The following is a 16,496-nucleotide window of genomic DNA, read 5'->3' as shown; positions in this document are numbered from 1 at the left end:
TTTGTTGTTAATTCGATTTAATTGAAGCACACTTGTTAATTATCTACCTAAATTTTTCCTACTAATAGTTTACATTATCTGTCCAATCCAAGTTCAAATCAAGTTTATTTTAGTATTGTAATAAACTTGATGAGTGGGAGAGAAAGGGTTTATACAACACGTCGGCTTTTTTCCAGTGAATTTCGATGTTTGAGTCTCTCGAACCAGAGCTAAACTCCAATTTCCATTGTAAATACAAAAGTCCCATACAGGCTCTAAAGCCAAATTTTTCACCCCAATTTCACTTTTAAAAGCACGGGATTATCTGAGCCTAAATCCAATCTAGATCCGTTCTAATGTAATTTTTCGGATTGAATACGTGGCAGAGCACATAAATATGCATGGCCATGCGCTACTAAGTAAACAGGCCGGATAAGATAGAGGCTTCAACAGGAGAGAGGCGCCTGAATACAAAGTTACTTTGAACAGTAAACAGCATTCTACGCTAACGTGCTGAGTATTCAACTCCTAGTTGTTGTCTTGTGGAAAGCGTCTGCTGCTTTGCTCTTCATCACCCTCATCCATCTTGGTGTGGCAAGCACCTGAAATAGTTGCATGAGTGCTGCCATCTCCACCACTACCACACTACCTACCCCCTCCACTGCTCCTGCTGCTACAACTCACCAATATCAGCTCGAGTGAATTACATGGCAAGGGGCAGGGCAAGGCGCATTCTTAATGGAATGTTCACAAACCAACACAGGAATTCGCCAGGTATTAGGTATCCAGCCGCGTACCCTTGATGCATGTACTTTCGTAGATTGTGTTCCACGCAGTTCGTACTCGACTGTCTCTTCTATTGTCGTCACTTGATTCTTAATGTCCAATGCTGCTATAAGATCAAGTGTCATTTCTGCTATAGGGAATTGTTGTGTATAAAGCCCCTTCATCATCCTAATCATCTTCCATTTTCATCCAGGTAATACATTATCGAATTTAGTATTCTTCACATACTCTTATTATATTTAGGCTACTATTTGCTAGGCTTCTACTTCTTGGTCCACCAATTCTTAGCCTACTACTTTTTAGTCTACTAGTTTCGTGGGATTTTCCACAATGAAGCATAAAGATGCTATCTGTAGTGAAAATGACTGCAATACATCTGATACCTCTGGTTCCAATTATCAAGAAAGTAAAAAATCGTCATTCGTTATAAACCTCTTCTTACTGTTAAACTCACCAATTACTCGCACAGATGAATCAATACGATGTTTTATACGTATATGAATCACTATTCCATAACACACGGTGGAACGAACACGGAAAATGTATTTTTCCTCGTATGGAAATCATTTTCATTCAACAATTGAATCTACTCCAGTCTATCAAAGGAAATTAACGTATTGGAGCTATGAATCAAATAATCATTCCATACATTATCACGTTCAGTTTATAACAGTAATATTATCCACAAATTATTGTAAGACAGACATCATTGCCCAATATTTGAAATAATCTTACTTCAAATAATCGGAGTATCTACTTTGGATGTAATCACTAGGTCTAAGTGAGACTTAAACAATATTACCTATCAGTTCCTAGATAACGTGAAAGAAACTTTTATTGCAACTTCTACCAAAGTACTGTATCTCAAATTCAATGAGGAAGTCTAAATGTATCTCAGTGTTTAATGAGTTCAGTGTTTAATGAGTTCAGTGTTTCATAGAAGAAAGACCGATAAGATTTGATTTGATGTTGATGTCCACATAGGTCTGTGACTTGTGTGTAGATTATTGATATTAAAAACAACGCGCGTTGTGGGCTGAATCTGAGAAGCTCACTAATTAGGAAGCTCTACAATCAGATGCTGAAATATAATTTATAGCAGAATAGATAGGAAACTGAATAGATTGAATTTTGGAAATCGAAATATTTCACAGTAGAAGAGAATTTATGTTTATGCTTATTGCTTGATGATAAATTCATTGTTATGTTGATAGAGAAATGATTATAAATTTTTTTGAGTTGATGTTAGATAAATTTAGATATAATTCTCAAGAAAGTCAATACATCTCAGTGAAATACAGGAGGTTTGGAAGTAACATAGGAAGTGTTAGTGGTATCTCGAACTACTAAGAGAGTTCCTGGTTCAGGAAATGATTTTATCAAAAACAATTCAGTCAAGAAATCGTAATTAATTTACTAATGAATTCAGCATCAATGATTATTTATGTAATGATGAATTGCAATACTTGAAAGCCACAATTTCTCCAAAAATAAAAGAAGCAATTGTGAAAAGTAATAACTCCAAAACAAAGGGATAGGAGAGCCTTAATGGGATGCTCTTAATGGGCTCTTGATAAATAAGGACCCGAAGCTAATGTAAATGAACGACATGGTAATTTAATCTAAATAATTCAGACCAAACTAATAATTCAGAATGACCTAGTTGAGCCAAAATATTCATGAAAATTGTCTTGGTACATTCAAATGAAACCAATTGTTAATCTTATCATACTTTCTCTTTCTCAAGTTGGTTTTGTAAGACAATGAAGTATTATGTAAGATCTAAAATATCAATAATGAGTACGTACATTTTGGGAATCACTAGATGTATTCAAATCCTAGTCTAAAAAACTTTATCGTACTCCGGAACCAATTTCTTTCTTATCGACCATAATTTATAAAAAAAAAAACATACATAATATTTCTAGGAGAAATAACTCCATTCGAATACTTTGAGTTAATGGTGATGATATTGATTCCATAAATTCAATATTTTATAGTTCCACCTTTCCATACATTCATGATAGTTATGTTTTATAGCTCCACCATCATGAATACATTTGGAGTATCCTACAATTTCAGTTACTGAACATAATGTTCCATCAATTATTAATCCAGATAGGATACCAGATTCCACACGATTTTTTTAGACGCCAATATATTGAAATCACTTTTTTAATTACCATCTCTAGCTCAAAAACATTCTATATTTAGTATTTGAAAACGAAATGTTCAATTCCTCATTGGGAATTTTTTGCGGTTTCTAGATTCATATTAGAATTGAAATTAGTGAAGAATTGGAAAGTCGCACATAACCTTTATTTGGACAATTTATTTTATGGAATTGGGATGAAAAGAAGTTTTGGACTGTAGTCTGTTTCTTTGTCCTTAAGTTGATTGTAAATGATAAATAAATAAATATGATAAGTGGATAATCGACTTTTCAAAAATGCACAATGATGAATTGAATCAACAGATGGAATTGGAAATCAACTGGTGAAATTGTAGAAAATCATCCTAAAGATTTAAAAAATTTTATTTCTACAAATAACTTAGTAAACCAATTTATAAGGGTACAGACCCTTATAAAATAGATTCATTCAGGTCTGGTATGAAATTACATTACTGAAAAACGTAATAAAACAAGCATCCCCTGAAAATTTTAAAAATTTGATGCACTGGTAGGTAACGATATGTGAATATAATATTATAATAAAATAACTTATAGAACTAACATAATTCACCGTTGTAGTTATTGAGATTGGAAAACTTTTCCTGTAGTTGGCAGTTGGTGAAAAAAATATATAGACACGACAAACCGTTGGAAAATTGTTCAAGCAAGACGTCATGCATTTTTGTAATGATTTGATGAATTTCACTCACGAGTTCGGTTGTAGAGAGCAGATGAACTGCGACTTGTGGTATGCACGCATGTCCTAACGGCACCAGAGTACATTCGGCAATGCGCTGCTTCTGTCCCGGCGGCCTCAGCGGAATTCCAGCGTTTCCACCCTTCGCTACCTGCCACCCCCCACCCAACCACCAAGGGCCGAACCAACACGAACTCAGCCGAACAGCACCAAAGTCAGCGCAAAAGCTTTATCGGTTTTCCTAGAGAAGCATGGTTCATATCCTGCTTATAACCGGTGCTCGCTAATAAATACTGTACTGTCTTGCCGAAAAATATTACCAGTTAGATCCGTTTCATTTGTGAATATTCTGCCTAGCAGTATTCGATTTCCATGTAGTAACGTTTTCACAACTGAATGAAATCAAGGTTGTGTAAGAGGATTTGAATAGGACGAAGTTCTCCGTGGACTACGTGTGAAGTTTCTAAAAATTTTTTTTAATGTGCAACTAGTAAGCCACCCGGGCTGAAAAACTCGCTATCAACTAATTTTAGGATATTCACAATTTATTCATAACTAAATTCTATCCTAGAATAGAATAGAGAACTGAAGTTTAGAATGCATTGGAATATTAGAGAAATGTTGGAGTTATTAGAGTTAATGTGACAGATTCAAACGAAACTTTTTTGGAGGATACAGTTATAAATTCAGGGCCTGGCAATAAAACTTCACCAATCATGATACGTGTTTGAAAACAAATAGTTCAAAAAAAAACATTTCAACCAGTACCATTCAGCTTGATGCATGCGACTTTGTTTTATAATATATCACTGAAAATTACATCTAATAGAATAACATTAAATTAACATAACCTTTCACGAGAATTCTTCGCAGTTATTGCTTTTGGAATGGCCTTCCTGCAATTTTCTCTCTCATTTTTTTGCAGATTTTCCGGAGGACTGTTAGTACACTTCAGCCTTGAAGTGATAGACAACGCAAGGTGATAAATATAGAAGTGGAGGAATCTCGGAAGAGTCTATCTCCTCATCAATGTGCAATGTGGAAGTCCTCAAAGATTTAATTTTCGAATGGAACAATGTAGAATTACATTGTACGAGAGGTTCATCAGTAAGGTAAGTTGTTCAATATTTCTTATTTTTAGAAACTAACTTTTGAAACTGGGGAGATTTTTCTAACCTGACCTGTGAATGAGGAGATTCAATTCATCTGCAGAGGTGTGCAGCCAATTAATTTCTATTTTATTAATTTTAGCTACTGAATGATTCATGAATGGATGATAATATATTGATTTAATCATGCAACGTATTATGAGAATAAATCGATGAATGATGAATGATCAGCTTGAATGCTTGAATGATTAAGAATGATGAATGCTCGATGAATGATCAGCATTTTATTAGAAATTGTTCGACATTCACGATAGAAATCACTTTCAATAATTGTGTACAATTAATTCGACGTTATCGAGTCTTGGAGTGAGTAAACCAAGGCTCATTTTTCCCTGAACTCTTGAAGCACGAATACAATACGGTACTATGATAAAATAAACTGATATCATGCAAAGTTTTCTATCTTCAGCCCTGTACACAGGGTATCAACTGTCTACCTAATAATTATCATTACCATATTATTGGGATAATGACTGCCTTCAATGACAATTTATCTTAATTCATTCTAGTATGTATTGTGGCGTTTTTATTATCCATTAATCTTCTAGTATTGGGCCGAATTGTTTTAGCTTGCATGGAATCGGTTATCCAATAGGAACTACTAATAAAAGCCCCGGGTTTGAACCCTTAGCCTGCCAAGATATATTTTGGGTCACTTTTGTGTTATGGATAGACACGTTAAAATGTCGGTCCCGGCTGCCTGAAACCTTTTGTTAGGTAATGTCAAAGTACCTCTTATTGAACAGGTGGGACCTGAAAAGTCCGACATCAGACCGCAAAGGCCAGGTCACTAAGCATTCATTTACTACCAATTAATTTGCAAAAAGTAACTTAGTTTTCAGATTTGAAAATAGTCTAACATTTGAATATTTAGAACAGTGTGTAAAGTGACATTTTTTAGAGAATGTTGTGCTTATTCTATTAAACTCTATAGAGTTCATGTTGAGTTTTTTATGGGAACGTCAAAGTCAGAGAGTCTTCAATGGAAAAATCATATTATCATTGTTGAAGAGCCCATGATAATAATCTCATTGCTCAATTGATCCTGGAAATATTCATTTTTCATGAACCGCTTCATGAGTATTCTGAAGTTATAATGTCAATCGTTTTAGGAGACCAGTAGGCTTACCAATGAAATGCATAATGCAGTACCAATGTAACAGTAATTCCTTTTCCGATACAGTCTGGAAGTTATAGAAAAAACATCCTTTCTTTTCCGACTCTGGGTAAAATATGACATCTACACAATAAGAACTAAAAAGTCACCAGATTGCGTGGTGTTTCAATCTCATTCGTCGGAAATCTCCAACTGGTGCTGGAAAATGATTATTCCATAGCTTATTGCTTACCTTACAAACATGTTGAAGCCACATCATATATTGTTGTTCTCGTGTTCTCGTATTCTACAGTCATCAAAATTCTCAATTGGGAGTGAAATTCCGACTTCCTTATTTTTAAGCTCTTATTCCATATGAAATTCCAATCAATTAAAAGATTTATTAAATTAAAAATATATCTAACTGATATGATACATTCAAATATGATTAGAGCTATCAGATGTTTGTATCAAAATGAAATGAAAAACAGAAAAGAAAAAGCTTTATGCATAGTTTTCAAGGAGTAGTCTCTTACCATTTCCATATCGGGTACAAAGCATAGTGACTGTATCAAAGTTATATTGGGGAGCTTTTTATGATTTCCCACCTTTGTGATGAAGTGGCGATTCGCTATTGATTCACAAATCAATCCTCCCATCTTGAAGATTCAATTCTATGATAAATTTATTAATTACTGATAAAGTTACGATGCACCAAACAACTAGACTCAAAATCCTGTGAATGAATTCAGTCATGTGAAGGAAGACTGCATCTTGTTCCTTCAATTATTTCATTGTGTAACAGTTCTACAAAATTTCTGATAACAGTGTTCAATAAAACATTTTTAATTCATATCACACTTTTCTCCAGAAAATCATGATAAATTCCTTTTTTATTTTCTTCCTTTCTGATAAATTTTCGTTTTTATTAATTCTCTAGCAAAATTTGATCTTCATTTCTTATTTCGTTTCTATACTTTGTTTTTGTCTTCTTTCATCTTATACTTGAAATCTTTGAAGTGTTATATTTATTCTTTTCAAGTTTATTCAACTTTTTAACTTGTTTTTCTGTAACTGGGCACTCACCGAAAAACCTTCGGGTTTGGCAGGACCCTCAATTGTTTAAATTGTGATTGATTGATTCATGATGTTGAATCCTATATGTTAGAAACCCATTTTACGTTATTATACGTTCAATTATTCCATAGAAAAACTTCAATCATAAATTTGATTGGACCCATATTACACTATGACCCACTACATACAAAAATATTTCATAAAATATCTTTGATATTTGAATAAGATTCTTGATTCAAGAACATTGACATTTCTATGGGCCCCATACTGGTCTGATAGGAAATCAAATCTGAAAGTTCGTCAATGATTTTTATAGAATATTTGAACGTGTAATAGGCCCCACAGTCTCATTTTAGTTAATTTCCGTTTTGCTTCCCGCGCCAGATATATTCGCGGGTTACAAGGCGTGGTCGCAGTAACAATTGAAACAATGTACAACACAGCAGAGTGCGCTCAATCACCGGAATTAGTGTGAAGTGGAGTAGTAGCATCAGCAGCAGCATTAGTAGCAGTAGAAGCACTCTTCCTCACGGCGGTCTACACCAATGACAGCGTAGCTGAATAGAATAAATTGACGTGGATGCTGCTTTAAAAGTTTGCGAAAGTTTGATGGGCACAGAACTTCTTCAGTTGGAGCAGGATAATGGAAAGTACTTCCTTTTAATTAGCAATGTAAGAGAAGAGTTTCGTGGTGCTTCTTGGAACATACAATTACTGGAAAGCTGTGTTCAAACCGTTCGTCATTGTTGAGAGCCTTTCATAGTCATCATCGGTGAACCCTCAACCACCGCTGCTCTTTTCTACACTTTTTGAATGGCTCGGCAACAATCGAGAGAGTATCTGACCCTGACCACGAGAACCGAGTGCTCGATATTGCCTTTCCCGCCACTGGTCTCAATTGTTCTAAACGATGAAAAGCATTGTGAAAGACTCAAGTGATGAATACCACATGAAAGGAAGACGCGCGCAATATATCACATTTACACATCCACCGCCAAACCAATTGCTACCTTCAAAGGTCAAAGGTGGTGTTCACCAAAACCAGCTTGTTGATGTCCCACTCACAAAGAATGTGAAATTCGATCAGCTGCACTGCCGGAAAACATTTTCACGCCACTACTGTATGCTATTTAATTAAGAGTTTATTAACAACGATGTTCACGGTTTAATTTATTACTTTCCTTGCCCTATTACCATAGGTAAGGAAAGTATTGCTTTCCGAAAAAAATTAAGGTACCGTACCCGAATTTCTATATTTCTATACGTTTCAAGGTTCTGTGTACACGATATCTCGTCTCCCAATCAACGGAATGACTTGAAATTTGGGACTTAAAGTCCTTCCCCTATAAGGATCCGACACGAACAATTTCGAACAAATGCAATTCAAGATGGCGGCTAAAATGGCGAAAATGGTGTCAAAAACAGGGTTTTTCGCGATTTTCTCGAAAACGGCTCCAACGATTTTGATCAAATTTATACCTAAAAAAGTCATTGATAAGCTCTATCAACTGCCACTAGTCCCATATGTGTAAAAATTCCAGGAGCTCCGCCCCATCTATGCAAAGTTTGATTTTAGATTCTCAATTATCAGGCTTCAGATACAATTTAAATATAAAATTCCAAGTGGAAAAGATTGGGCATGAAAATCTCTACAATTTATCAATGTCTAGTAACATCTTCACCTGAAATTGGAAATAAGCTCGAAGTTCGAGAAAATAAGATTATTCAATTTGCAAACTGTTGGCTAGTGTTGATTCTATTAAATCTTTCACTATGAACAGATAGCAGACTTCATGTGTCTGCAGCGTTATTGTCCTGTCACCAGCTGGCTTAGATCTTCGAATAGTAGACTAATTTGGATGCGCGGGAACACTAGCGTCAGTTGATCAATTTTCATAACGGTAATATAAGGAAAGTTGTGTGAGTGCGCCACACCAGATTTTTTTTAATTACAGTACATCAACTGAATAACATTGATATGATGTAATTTGCTGTTATGATTCCACTTGAGATGTGAGGAGATGGTGTCTAGTACAGACTACAGTAGCTATATTACCCATATTTCTACTATTTCAAGTTCTAAAACTATATTGTGAATTTATAAGAATAACTTAATAAGAATGATTTAATAAGTAAACGCCAGCGATTTTTCTTATAATCCACTATAAGCTGCATTAAAAAATATAAATATTTGAAATCTTCCTGGCGACGGCGGGAAAAAGCTTGAAAATATTTAACCGTGATTTATTCATTTCATAACATGTTATATTCAATTGAGCCGCAAGAATATTTTGAAATAGATTATTGGAAGTTCGATCCAACAAATTGGATTAAAAAATACAATAAAATTGAAATCTATATATCTGTATATTTATCTAGATCAGTCAGAGACGAGGCGTCCGGTCATCTCTGGATTCGCCGTTGACTGGACAGAAATTGATATGTAATGTGTATATTATTCAATTGAAAAGATTCAAAATAAATACAAAAAATTGTGAAGAAACCAAAAGAGAAACGATTTTTTGCGAGCGCGCCGAGCTTGAATAAAGTAGACCACTGAATCATCAGTTCCATCCGTTCAATGTGATTCTCAAAAATATGCGATTCCAGTAATGCTATTTAGCATTGGTTACCACCACTCTTCTGCATCATCACTCTCCCTCTCCCAGTAAACGATGGTGGAGTAAACGGTCAAAGACATCGCTATTTTCTGCGATTCCACTGTTCCGCGCCAGTGTTGCAAACCGTATGATAATTATGTTGTTTGCAATTTGTTATTGATAATTATTTCTTCTATGTTTGGTTTTGAAGCATCTGAATTAGAAAATCTACTTTGTGAAAATAATTAAGAACTGAACATTTATTGAAGTGAACAACTACAAGACTTAACCTATTTCGGACTATGTGTAACCTTTCTAAATTTGGAAGAGGAATAGCACAAGGTTACCTTATTTTTTTCTCTCCCTCTCATTTTTGATGATGTACTTGTTGTATGAATTAATAAAGAAATTTAATTTCAATTTTTTTAATTAATTTGAGGGCCAGTTTCCGAGCTTGAGATTTAGCCAAGTTCTAGACTTTTCAACTCTAGGATTTTGAATAGTAAGCTTATCTTATACTAGTTGTCATCTTTCTCGATAAATAATCGTCCAAAATGAAGCATTATCTTCAAAGTAGGGGTAGGGGTGCAGCTTTTATTCAAACTTTGAACTGAATTGTTCCTGTAGATGACTGAGCCAAAAAGTCACGCCTCGCCCCTGAGATCAGTGGTTACCAAAAAGTGGTCCGCGAAAGCACTGGAAGCGGTCCGCGAGAAGCCCGAGGGGAAAAAATTGAAGTTTTAAGCGTTATAAGTGTTATTTTAACCAACTTTATTGGTCTATCAGTGATGCATAATCAATTTTCCTTCGGAAATGTTATATCAAACTCATCGGAAGTTCAAAATATGTTTCCAATCGGTAAAAGAAGTGATAAGTTCCAAATTTCCAATGCAATAAGATAGGACTATAAAGTTTGTTTGGAATCTTAATGTCGGATTTGTACCACGTGATCGAGCTAGCCAATTAGATGCGCGACATGCACGTACAGTCAATGGCCATATTTTGGAAGTATTTGAAAGTTATTAGCCTATACCCAGATTCTCGACTCACAAAACATGGAAGTAACTTGAGAAAAATCTCTTTGTAAAACCCTCAAGACCTCTAGGTTTTCGAAAAAAGTAAGCATTTAAAATAACAAGCATTTTAAAAAAGTGAGCATTTTCAAATCAAAGAAGCTTCAAAGAATCAACACATAATTTAAAAATATCATTGAATATTTATTTTTAAAAAAATTAAAAAAATAATTTTTTTAAGTATATTTTATTTCACTATTATTTGTGTACAAGATTCAAGAAAATGTGAAATTAAGAAGGTATTTGATTAGGCTACAATCATTTTTTATATTGCGCTCTCATGAGGATGGATAGGTTCAAAGAACTTAGAACTGAGGGGAAGTGGCATTAAATCAATAAGTAGATAATAATATAGCAGAGCTTGGCCTTGATATACTATCGGTATTGGTTTTTCGTAAAACACACTCAAGTATCACGCTGATAGAGAAAGATATTTGTATCAGAGAGCTGAGCTGGGGATAAAAGTTCTTGATGGATACATGAAAACAGCTCATCATATAAAAAGAATGAAAGAACATTATTTTATGGAAGAGCTCGAGCATTTTATTGCAAATATCAATGTTTTAATTCTGAAACCTCAAAATTGAGAGATCATTTTCAATGGAATCGTTGTTCATTTGCTGTTTGCTCAAGAAGCTGCAAGTGTGAAAGGGGAATCTTCTGTGGCGCTACTTTTATGTCCGTACTTTGCAAAGTGTAAATATGAGAGAGCCCAGCGGCCCAGCATCCGACTCTTGCAATATTTGCAGTACTTGAGCTAGTGGGGGGGGGTTTTAGGGGCCGCAAGACAGGCAGTAAAACAGCGGATACACAACCAGATTGTATTTCTTTATAGACATTCTTCCTCTCGTGTCCGAGCCGTGGATTCCACAGCGCTCCACATTTCTTGCTCTAGAAACAAATCTCTTGCCAAGCACCTAGACAATGAATTTTCTTCTTGAAAATGTCATTCAGATGCAGATTATGAATAAACAATTTTCAACCATTCAAAAGATCTTTCTCATTTACAAGACGAATTCTTCGTTAATTAAGCATGCACGTGATCCTTATTTCAATTATGAGATTCAATTAACATTTGAATAACAATATTGCAATAATGTCTTCTAAATGGATTCAAATGTTAAATTCTTCAATATAATGGAATGATCGACAATAGGGAATATTTAAAACAATTATTTCACAATGAATGAGTTGAATACTGATCAAAATTATGTTGGTGATTGAGTTTACAATGTTTATAAAATTCTACTTAGCCCAATGAGCTGATGTATTACAATATAGTTAATTGTTTTCCCAGCAAGAGAATTTTTTGATGGAATATTCGTGATTGTTGATTCAATTTTTGGGGCACAATATGCACCAACCGGATACCATTATAACGCAACATCAATTATGCACTACCCAAATAACTTTTGCACAGAGAGCACACACAGAAAACCAGAATTCAATTTCTGTTTACTTTTAAACAAAAAAGTAATCCCTTCAAGCTCGATAAAGAGCACGCTACATGGTAATTGCGGACCGAATTCGTTGTACTGTAGTCGGTTTTGTGAACACCAACAGCGTAATCCGTTATAATCGTATTTGCTCGAGAGAGAAGCTTTTAAAACGAAATCGAGTGAGATAGTTGCAAACAGCGTGATGTGGTTCATGTATTTACAATCTGATTTAATCGGCTATCAAATTGTGAATTTGAATATAATCTTCTACGCTACAATAAAGCCCTGTGAAATGATTGAACAGATCTTTCACAGAGAGAATGTTTGAATGGTTTTGTTTTTCCAATGACCATGAAATATTCATTTGACCTAATGATATCATGAAACACCACGTTGTTCACACAATTCTGAGAATATGTTACCTCCACCCACAACTGGATTGATTAAATAATGGATAATTTCATTGTATTACATAATATATCATGGATTTGCGATGCATTATAATTCATAATTATTCCCATAATGGGATTATAGCACAGACTAAGTAAACATATCTGTTTATATCGGTGATATCGGTTCATAAAAAAAACAATATTGTAACATATTTAAATTTGGGTAGATGAAAAGCCCTAACAGAAATAGTAATAGGTCTAAAAATAAAGTAATTGGCTAATATCGCCAAGCAGATAATAAACAAGATTAGATAGCATCAGCTTGTTCTGGCTAAATGGTACAAGAACTTAAAAAGGATTTGAAGGAAGTTTATTACTCATAAATAGATTATTATGTAAAATATTTGAAGATTGAGGTTATGTAGATGTATTCACGGATCGGTGACCTAGAGATCGATCAAACCGAAGAACGTAGAATCTGACCAAAACCCCTTGGCAGAGCTTTATTGCAATCGGATGGTGTGCAATGTGAAAAAACACCCGTCCACGTGGCTAATTATTAGGTAGCATGGAATTAATATTAATATATAGAATATTAACTAGCATGCAAAGAGCATAAATAAAAAACCAAATAAAAATAATTTAATGTATTCAGGAAATAAGAGTTACCAGGCGCATGAATACCGAATAAAATTTGCATGCACCAATAGTAAAACGGCAGTTAATAGGCGGCAATTAAAGGCCAATTCAAAAATATTTATATATATTTATATAAATGTACTAGATTTTGTGTAAGAATTTGTGTAATCTATGTTATCAATATGGCTCGAATGCAAAGAAATTATTAATCATATAATCTAAGCAATATTTTAGCATTTTTTGTAAGATCTATTTGAATTAATGGCGGAGGATTGAGATATTTAAATTTTATGCTAATTTGAAAGTCGGAAAGAGGATCTGTAAAACTTGAAAAGGAAGAACCAGCACTCGCCAGCCAGATGCCACCATAAGAGGACCCCAAATATTTTAGAGCGTAGTACCTTACTAATGATTTTGTAAAAGTTAAAGTTAAAGTAAATTATTAAATTTCTTAAAAGACTTCGTGATGCTATTGTGAAGCAGAAGTCATTTTCATTTTGAATTAAATTTATAACCCCTTGGAGGAGACGATTCCGGCTACCATATTCCCGGACCACATGGAGTTGGATCGACATCGGCGGCTTACAAGAAGATTTTCGACACGTGAGTGATTAAATTTGAATTTAGTGATGGGCGCCCTAGTGCTTCGAATTAATCTGATGATCAAAGCTAGCTCGCCGAAAGGGTTATTATAAATTGAGAAATTAATAAGAGTAATACTTGCGCAAGTAAAATTAGTATTAAAGGTATTTAATTGAAAGAAAAATATAGATCAATATTTTAGAAATTTCTATTAAATCAAAGAAGTACGAAATCTAGGCTATTAAAACATATGCATACAATATTTAATTTTTTGCAATACAATTTGCGATAATTTATCATAGTTCTAATTCACTAGATGAATGGCTCTACCTATTCCGTCAGGTGCCGAATCTTGCACCCTGAGATGAAAATATATATTCGATACAAATAAATCTACTAAATACTAGAGATTTTAATATATATATATATTTGGATTATTAGTGGCTAATTTATCAAGCTGATCTTAGAGCACACATTTTTTAATTGAATTGTCCAAGTCGACAAGTATTAACAAGTGCATATCGCAGCTACATGCAAAAGAATGCATATGATTTTAAGATAAAGGCACATGGTAATGATTCGTGCCATAAATCTAGAATATAAAGTTTAGCCTGTGATATTTTGCTGATATAAAATTATTGTTCTATTTTTATATTATATTTTTTATCGCTCTATATATATTTTTTGCCTCGATTGATCTTTGCATTATTTGTGTAATATATGTGTGAAATTTTCATGGTGTGCAATTTATTTTTTATTCCTCAACACTATAGTATAAGTATCATTTATATATATATTTATTATTTATTGAATTACAAGAGTTATTTGGAGAAGCCCATATCTAGGCCTATCAAGATTTTTTAAGACTGAATACTATTAGAAAACCACGACCTAATTATATTAAATCTCATGCTTTACCGACTGATGCCAAGCAGGAGGCTAATCGTTATTTAAATATAAAGAATAACGTGACAGAAAGACATGTCGCCCAACGTGATAGGCCACGGATACGGCACAAAGACATGTCGTACCAACGTGGGACTGATGATGAGAGCCAAGCTCATCGAATAATTATTTGAAATTAAGTCAATAACCATATTGAAAATTATAGATAACTTATACGAGTTGTGAGGAAAACTGGCGAAAGGAAATTTGTATTACTTTTTGGGGAATCAATAGCTTTAAATAAAGAGAAATTATATGTTTTAAAGAAAATTTTTTATTATTGTTATTGTAAAAAAGAAAATATATTTTATAGAGAGAGCTATTATATTTTATAGGCCTAAACTGCTAGTCAGAAATCAATGAATAGTATTATTATATTATAAGAGCTTAAGTAATAAATAGGTTACCTGGCTTGTAATGTCCATAGGCCTATCCTCATTTGTGTCCTTATTAATGCCTTGTTGGCCAAAACTTTCACTTTTTTAACAAACACTTGACACTTAATCCATTTTTAAAATATGAGTCTCTTTTCGTCCACGCAAAGTAAGGTAGCAGACACACTGCAGACGGCGATAGTAGCGGAGATCGACGCTGAGGGGGGCGTGATGGAGTCCAACGCCCAGATCTCTTCAATCACCGCCAAGAATCCTGTGAACAGTAATAAACCGTTAAATGTCTCCCAAGAAGCAATAAGAAGGGTTCTAGTAGAGGGGATGATCAAGTCATTTTCTAATAGTTTAGAAAAAACAATGACCATGGTAATGAAGGACTTGAAGGCGGAAATGAAGGAAATGCGGGAATCATTGAAGGATACATCGGTAAGAACGGGTAAGGAAACTGCGGACACAATATCAGCATCTACCGCTGAAAATCAAGAACTAATTACAACCGATTTAACAGCAAAAATAGATACTGTCACTTGTGAGTTAAACGAAAGAATAGATAACCTACCAGCACAAAACACTTCGCAAATTCATGAAATAGCTCACCCAAATTCTGATATAAATCAAAACACTGAAACCTGTAACGCTTTAAACGGAACTCTACTAATTCAAAAATCCACTCTGACTCAATTAAATCAAGAAATAAACGCAAATAAAATTACACATAATAGTCAATGGCAGATAACACAGGAAAAAATAACAGCATTAGAAAATCATATTCAACAACGACCTCAAGGGATTCAAACAGACAACCTCAACATACATAGTATATTACAAGGACTGGGAAAATTTGATAATACTGATCGCCATTTGCAACCTCAACCATTCATTGATCAGATAAAATTAGTACAAACTCTTGCACCTACCTCTTGGAATTTTTGGCGTCTCCGTTTGACTAATTTATTGATTGGCGAACCCCTGATGTTCTTTCGGAGTAGAGCCCATGAATTTACATCATTGGATGAGTTTGTCGCTGTCTTCCTGGAACAGTATTGGAGCAGAAGTAAACAGTTGGACGTGCTAGCGGACATCATATCATGCGAGTTCAACCCTAACTTAGACGGTGCATGTACCACTTTCGTCACTGCCCTACAGTTTAAAAATTCTCAATTGAGCGAGCCCATTAATGAATCGGCATTAGCAAATATTATTTTAAAGAAGCTACCGTATCAAGTTAGAATGGCACTCGCCACACAACCCATTACTGATTGCAAACAGCTGATAAATCATTTATATGGCATACAGTCTGTGATGGCAATATCAAACCACCGTTCAGACCAGAGATACGCACAAAATCAACATAACTCAAAATTTAATCAGTATAACAGCCAAAATTATGAATCAGTACCATATGATTGCTCACGATCTACCCCTCAATTTAAACGCCGCTATAATCATAATCAAAA

General features: G+C 34.3%; 1 protein-coding gene across 2 annotated transcripts in view; it reads right to left on the bottom strand.

Annotated features, from left to right (window-relative positions):
• The window catches only part of LOC111050259 (ly6/PLAUR domain-containing protein 6B), a 70,404-nt gene extending 66,636 nt beyond the window's left edge, over positions 1-3,768 (bottom strand). The window contains exon 1 of one of the 2 annotated variants that reach the window (XM_039421132.1): positions 3,649-3,768. The gene's annotated coding sequence lies outside the window, so the exon portion shown is untranslated. Of the gene's footprint in view, positions 1-3,500 lie in introns of both variants that reach the window. The other variant, XM_039421136.1, reaches the window with a different exon arrangement.
• Between the last annotated feature and the right edge of the window lie 12,728 nt (positions 3,769-16,496).

This window comes from Nilaparvata lugens, chromosome 1 (assembly GCF_014356525.2).
Source record: "Nilaparvata lugens isolate BPH chromosome 1, ASM1435652v1, whole genome shotgun sequence".
Taxonomy (NCBI): domain Eukaryota; kingdom Metazoa; phylum Arthropoda; class Insecta; order Hemiptera; family Delphacidae; genus Nilaparvata; species Nilaparvata lugens.
Note: the sequence above shows the minus strand (reverse complement) of the source record. Positions and strands in the feature narration are given on the sequence as shown.